The 7,843-nt window shown below is 41.7% G+C and overlaps 1 pseudogene; it reads left to right on the top strand.

The window, feature by feature from the left end:
- Nucleotides 1–713: 713 nt before the first annotated feature.
- LOC101595746 lies at nucleotides 714–6,739 on the top strand (annotated as a pseudogene).
- Nucleotides 6,740–7,843: the final 1,104 nt, after the last annotated feature.

Here is a 7,843-nt window from a genome sequence, read left to right as displayed (position 1 = left end):
CCAGTGCTGTCCAGGAATCTTCCAGGCCTTCATCACCAACTTGGGACTGTTGAGGCATGCGGTCTCCTGGACTGAGCAGATACTGGGTTCTCAGCCTCTCCAGTATGTAGACTGCCATTGTTGGACAGCTCGGCCTGCATTGTGCAAGCCAGGCTAATCAATCCCCTTTCATAAATACGTATTCATTCTGTTGACTCTGCTCCTCCAGAGAACCCTGACTAATACATGTGAGCCTTTAGGGGACATTTCTTATTCAAGCCATAGTACCTATTATCCCTAACTGGAAGTAATTGTCTGTAACTGAAATCTTACAGCACTAGACCTTTTATTGTGTAGAGTTATGTTCATGCCTAACCTACTTGTTTCCTATAAGTTCCTTGAGGGCACAGTCTGATTCACGGTAGATCTGTGGCGTCTAGCACTCTGCTTGTCTATGACAGAAGTTCCACAAATGTTTGTAGAAGGAATGAGTTAACTATTCAAAACAGTTAAATTTCTCTTGAAATGCAGGAAAGAGGGACCTTCAGAGTATTTGTTTTTCTTGTTTTGGAAAATAAAGACAGGGTCGTAGCATATTAAATGGGTTGCACTGTTGTGTCTCCATCAGGCTTCTTCCCACTCTTGGAACTCAGAGAGCTCAGAGCCTTGTGCTGGGAGAGGTAGCCATGCCAGGCAGTGAGGAGAGGTTTTCGTTCTCAGTAGTAATGGTAGGGATGAGGGAAAGGTAAGTTGAGAGGTTCATTTGCTAGATGAGTTGCAGCTCTGTGGTACTGTGTCTACAAGGTTTTAACAGAATCGCTACTACATCTTTATCATCTTTTCTTTCCTTCCTGAATGACTTTGTTAACCCTGGTTTGCCATATTGATTTGGTGAGGTCAGGCAGATAACTTGAATACCAGTGTTGGCTCTGCCAGTGGCTGTGTGTGAGGTTATGAATATATAAACAATTGCTGTAAAATGTAGGTAATAAATGCTCCTGTCTTTTTTCATAATATTTTTTGGATGAGTCAGAATACAAGTTTATAAGAAACAATTGGGGTCTGGAAATGTAGCTCAGTTGGTAGGATGCTTGTTTAACGTGCATGAAGCACGGAGTTTAATCCCTAGCACTGCATCAAGCCAGGCATGGTGGAACATGCTTTTAATTCTAGCACTCAGGAGATGAAGGCGGGCAGGGGGTTCAGGAGTTTAAGCTCCGCCAACTTGGTCTACATGAGACCCTGTCTTCCTCCCCCACCCTCCCTAAGAAAGTAAGGAAACAATATTGGAAACCAAAATGTTTTATATTTGAAGCTGTTATCATAGAAATGAACAGTATAAGTTTCTTAATTCCTGGGTTTCAGTTTACAAAAATTCAGAGCTATTTGACAAAGAATAATAATAACATTTATTTGGGAATGACAAGCAATAGGAATATGTATGCCATGCTGAACTATGAGTTCATTTGAGGAGTGTCTTTTTGGCGTGTGTGTGTGTGTGTGTGTGTGTGTGTGTGTGTGTGTTGGACATGATGTGTGCGGTGTGCATATGTATGGGTATGTATGTGTGTGCTGGTACAGGTGGAGGCCAGAAGTTGATGTTTGGGGGAGGTCTTCCTCAGTCGTTCAACAGCTAATTCTTTTATATATTTATTTAAATATATAATTGCAAATACATAATTTAAATTATTTATTTATTTGAGAAAGAGAGGGCGGGGCAGAGCCTCTGCAAATGAACTCCAGATGCATGCAGCACCTTATGTATCTGGCTAATGTGGGTCCTGAGGAATCAAACCTGGGTCCTATGGCTTTGCAGGCAAATGTCTTAACTGCTAAGCCATCTCTCCAGCTCTCTATGGCTAATTCTTTATAGGTTCTCTTCCTAAACTGAGAGCTCACTGATTCTGCTCAACTGGCTAACCAATGACCCCCCTTCCCCCAAGCATTTCCTATTTCTGCCTCCAATAACAGCTGGTGTCACCACACCTGGAATTTTATGTGGGAACTGGGAAGCCAAACTCAAGCTCTCATGCTTGCATAGCAGGTGCTTGACCCACGGACTCATCTCTCTGGTTCTCATTTTTTTTTTTTAATTTGGGTGTCGTTTTTACACATGTGTTACTGTATTTTGGTCATACATACACCATTATCCTCTCTTATTTCCTCTCAATCCAGCTGAACTCCTTCTTCTCCCAACCACTTACCAGTGGTTACACCAGTGAAAAGAATGACACCCCTTCTCTCAGTACCCACTAACTGCCATTAGCTCCTCAGAGTGGGGAGGGGAGAATGTTGCCTGGCCACACCTTGTGCAGGTCTAGTTCAGGTGATCACAGCTGCTATGGAGTCACGAGTGCAATGGCCAGGTAAAGTCCAGATAACAGAGTTCACAGCGTTCCTCCTTATCCCCCACTCTTACATTCTTTTGATCCCCACTTCTGCAGTGTTTCCTGAGCTTTAGAGCACGTGGTGTTGATAAAATATGTACCACTAAGTACTCAACAGTCACTTATTCTCAGTACTCTGGCGAGCTGAGTCTCCACAGTAGTCATTACCAACGGCAAGTAGAAGTTTCTCTGACCATAAGTAAGAATGGTATTAATCTGTGGCCATAAACATAAATATTTAGACTACAACTTGATGACCACATATATCTATTGAGCCAAACAATAGTAGTGGCTTTCCTGCTACGGCCAATGACGTCCCCAGCCACAAGCTTTTGACTACGTTTTCAGTATCAGGCATGACTTCCTTCCTTCCCATGGATTGGGCCTCAAATCCAATAGGAAAGCAGTTAGTTATCCCCATTAACAGTCCTGCTACTATTGCACCAATGGGCACATCTTGCCTGGCTGGTCAGTTGTGTAGCTCACGGGGTCCCTTCTAGGTAAGACTGTTGATGACTTTTCTTTCCCAGCAGCCTGCATATTACTTTAAGCACTATGACCACTTGTCAGCAGGGAGGAATTTTCCAGCCCAGTTTCAGCTTGATTTTTCTGTGTCCTGCTACTGAAGCATGTAGTGTCTTCAGAAGTAGGGTCTTATCTTCTAGTTCTGGTGGGCAACCAAGAGCAGTGGCAGGAGTCTGTATTGTTTTGGGATCATTAGGGGCTTCCCTGTCCAACAAATCACTGGGAGGTATTTTACTCCTGATGCTGGGATTTAAGGAGAAAATTTTAAAGGCAAAAAAAAAAAAAAAAAAAAAGAATTTTATCAAGTATTTTGAAATCATAAACTTTGGTCACTATGATTGATATGAAGGGGATATTGGCATGGAATAGACAGTTTAGAAGCAGAAATCCTTATAGAAAAGTGCTTTTGTGTGAGGGCTAGGTGGCCTTTGCGACAGCATATGGTCTGGCAGTCCTTTGCGATCATTACTATCATTCATGCATTCATGTGTGAGAACCCTACATTCCTAATTGTTTGCCCTCCTTCACTTGGTCATTGTTGTTGTTAGGATAGGTACAAGTCTCATTTTGATTCTGACAACTTCCACATCCCTATCATATGAACAACCATTAAATACTATGTGGTCTGCAGTTGGAACTTTGGTTCTGCCATTTTCAAGCTCTGTGATTCTAGATAAATACCTTTCCCTCACCCCCACCGACTTTCTCTGTTGTAATGGGGATGAAATATTTAGCTCAGCTGGTGCTAAGAATGATTAATATTGTGGCCTTATATTGCATCAACATACCTAGAATGAACTACATTTCTCAGAACTTCCTTCCCTAAATGTACCTGGCTTAGTGGGCCTCAAGAGTCAGATCTACAACAGGTTTGTAAAATGAAATTGAGTCAACAGACAAGCATTCCTGTAGCTCACACTGACTTGTATGGTCCCTCTCTTTTTTTCTCAGCAGAGGGTCGAAAATTTCTCAACCTTCTCTGGGAGCCTCCTGTAAGTTCTCTAAGTCTGGCCACATGTACATGATCCTATGACAAGGAGTTTTGGTCTGTGCAGGTAGGAAGTCCACGTCATCAAAGTTAGAGGCAGTTTCAGCTGACATGGGATGCAGTCTCTTCTCGTCCTTATGAGCTCCATATTGTATTTGCTCCCCCTATTCTGTCTTCTTTTTAGTGACCTGTTCTATGAACTTCAGGTTGTAGGATTATATCCCAAGATAGCAGTCCTAGAGAGAAGGCTTAGCCAGGCACCCACCACTGGGTGAATAGTAACCCCCTTCCTTTCCCTTACACACACACACACACACACACACACACACACACACACACACACTTGTGCTTCTCTGATTGAAGCTTGACTGATGTGATTATTATTTATACTGCTATCAGGAAGTCAGAGAAATCCAAAGCCTTCACTAAGATTTCTCTAAATTTCCATGGAATTTATATTTTCATGGTCACTTTTGACTCATCAAACTCTTTCCAATTTGTACAAAGGACACATATAAAGCCCTTGAGAGTATAATTATCTAGTAAAGATTCTAGTGACATGGACTGACATAAGAAAGGTTCATGTTGCAACCAAAGAAATAGTTTCAAATCTAATTTCATGCATCCCTCTTTGTAAAATGTTTCTCCGCCAGCTCTGTTTCTTTGCCAGCTCATCCTTGGAGAATACATACTCATTTCCCACTCTGCAAAATTCCTAGATTTATAATAGCTCCTTTCTCCTTTTCTTTCTTTCTTTCTTTCTTTTTTTTTTTTTTTCTATGTAAGGTCTTACTTTAGGCCAGGCTGATCTGGAATTCACTGGGTAGTCTCAGGGTGGCCTTGAACTCAATCTTCCTACTTCTGCCTTTCCAGTGCTGGGATTAAAGGCGTGTGCCACCACGTCTGGCTCCTTTATTCTTTTATTTCTGCTTCCCCCACCCCCTTTTTTGTTCTTGGCCGTACTGTGTGCTCTTGTTGGCAAGTGAACAAAATCTTAATTATGATTTCTTTCTTTTATACTACAATTATTATAGATCCTTCTCTGTGTTCTCAAGAGCTCACCTTCTTATCCCATTGGCTATTTCTCTGAGCATGATGCTATTTCAAATGTTAAGAAAATAGAAATGTTACCTGGCAACAGCAACAGGAGAAGCACATGTTTAGTCCTTACATGATCCAAACTCCAAGAGCGTTTAATGCTTTGTCCCATAAGATTGTCACAGCAATCCAGTGAGGTGGTCTAGATTATTAGTCTCATTTTTAATAGTAAAATCAAATAGTAGAAGCATTTTTTAAAAAGAAATTGAAAAGCCTAGTACTTATTGAGTTCTTAGGTGCCAGGCAATGCATTGTTTATAACGTGTGTTTCCTTTTTGTATTGACTCATCCATCACAACTCTACACGTTACACATAGTCATCTCATTTCAAACACGGAGCACAAGGCCCAGGACATGCCCCCTACCCACACACCCTGGCTGCGTTGTGAAGGAAACCATTTCCAGTCTTCAGTCCCCTTACCCATAACCTTACAACTCCACCCCAAAGCCACAGAAAAAGTCATACAGAGCTGCCTGCCATGTGGCTGGGAGATCAGGGTACTGCCAAACAGTTCCTCATTGGTCACAATGCAAAGACAGTGGCATGGGAAGAGCCTCTGCTGAGATTTCCAGTACACATGTATCAAAAGCCTCCTTAAACCCCAATGACCTTGGCCCTTTGCCTCCTGGTTGGGAAGAAAGAATTCACTTGGATGGTCACAAGTTTTACATTGGTCACAATAGCAAAATTACTCAAGTCCACGGAACCCAGCCATCACTGACCCAGCTGTTCCATACTCCAGAGAACTTAAGCAGAAATATGATTGTTTTAGGAAGAAATGAAAGAAACCGCTGATATTCCAAATTATGTTGGGAATGAAACTTCACAGAAATAATATATATGAAGAGTCCTGTCAGAGAATCATGTCCATGAAAAGACCAGACGTCCTAAAAGCTAGGCTGTGGATTGAATTTAAAGCAGAGAAAAGGTAGACTGTGTGGGTGTGAATGGTTCTTACTAGCCAAAGAGATGTTTAGCCCCTACTAATGTTTCTTTGAGTACTCTGCAGTGGACAGCTACACACTTCAGATCAATCCTGGCTCAGGCCTCAACAGTGAAGACCTTTTGCCCTATTTCACTTTTGGAAGAAATACTGGCAGTATTTCATGGGAAACTCTTAAGATGTCTCTTCGTGGGGGCGTTCTTAAAGGTGACGTTGGGAAAGCAGATGATGGAAGGAGGTGGAGACTGTGGACAGTGAGCACTGCAGCCCTTTCAAGACCTTAGACAATGAGCCGTTGGAACTAGACCTCATGTTCTGTGTAGATGAAGAAAACTCTGAGCAGGCCTGTCAAATGGCTTTGAAGCCCAACGCGTCAGAAACAAAGGTAACACGTGAGAAGGGAGCTTACTGATGTACTGATCCACTGAAGACCTGTGAACAGTGGCGGGAAGCAAATGAATGCCTTTTTGCAGCGATTCTCAGAACTGCTTCTAATTGATTTGATTAAAACTGTTGCTGAAAATGAGCCGGAGTTGCTGATGGGTGTGTGGCCTTGGAGATGTCGTGAATGACCGAGACATCATTTTACACTTTATCTCCAAGAATGGCTACAGCTAATCACTTTGTCATCCAGTGGCTTGGGAAGGCTGTACTGTGGATGGGCGGATGGGTGACGAGGAGTGTGCTGGCTACAGTAGTTTGTCTCAGGGGTATGCAGAGTACCCATGAATGGATCTGCCAAACTTTATGGTTTATGTGGTCCTCAGCTGTTCATAAAAGAGCAGAGGGATGGTCCTGAGAAACTGTCCAGAGCTTAAAGTTTTGAAGATTCAGCAGTGGAAAAAGCTCCAGGATTTAAAAGTGTGGAATAAGGCCTCCTGGCTTTTTTTTTTTTTATTATTTGAATTTCATACAAGCTTAGAGCCAATGACATTTTTATTGTGGAAGTACTTTGACTATCTCACTCTTTACTGGAATTAGAAGACTAAGTTTTGTCTGCAGTACAGACAAGTACTTTCAGAGAACGTCAAATATAATGTTAAGAATAGGGTCTGAGATGCACAAGGTGGAGCATGTGTCTAGAGTTCATTTGCAGCAGCTGATGGCCCTGGCATATCCATTCTTTCTCTCTCTGTCTACCTCTTTCACTCTCTATGAAATAATCAAATTAAATAAAGAAAAAGAACAGGGACTGGGGAGAAGGCTTAGCCATTAAGGTACTTGCCTACAAAGCCCAAGGACCCACGTTTGAATCTCCAGGACCCATATAAGCCAGATGCACAAGGTAACACATGTGTCTGGAGTTCGTTTGCAGTGGCTGGCAGCCCTGGCTTGCCCCAATCACACCCCTCCCACATCTCTTTCCCTCTCAAACAAATAAATAAAAATTAAAAAAATTAAAAAGAATAATGGTAAGTTTTCTGTACTCAGAATGAAAATAAACTAGATACTACTTTTTGTATGAAAGAAGAAACTAAGGAAACAATTTGCTCAAATTTGTATAATAAATAAAGAGAGGAGCTATTAATAGTGCTGACATAAAAATATTAACTTTTTTTTTTCTGAAAAGAGTTCATTCTGAGCCTGATATTAATGAAGAGAGATTCAGATTACTCTTAACACAGTCCACCATGGAAGAGGTGACAAGACTGTTTATAGCCACAGAAAAGAATCATGAGTCAATGTGTCTACAAACCCCATAGGTGGAGTCATCAGGCAGTCAGACAGCAGTCAGGCAGGGAAATCTACAGGATTTTGAAGCTATTTTTATCACATTTTTAGCTTGGTGGATTGGGAGTGCCCATCTTAGCCCTTCATCCTAAGAGTTTTATCTAATAGGAGGACTAAACAGCTGCAAAAATAACTAAACGTAATCTAAAATCATTTGGCTCAGAACTTGCAACATTCCACCTCTCCACAAT

This window comes from Jaculus jaculus, chromosome 8 (assembly GCF_020740685.1).
Source record: "Jaculus jaculus isolate mJacJac1 chromosome 8, mJacJac1.mat.Y.cur, whole genome shotgun sequence".
NCBI classification, from domain to species: domain Eukaryota; kingdom Metazoa; phylum Chordata; class Mammalia; order Rodentia; family Dipodidae; genus Jaculus; species Jaculus jaculus.
The sequence above is the reverse complement of the archived record's forward strand: the minus strand, read 5'-3'. Positions and strand labels throughout refer to the sequence as shown.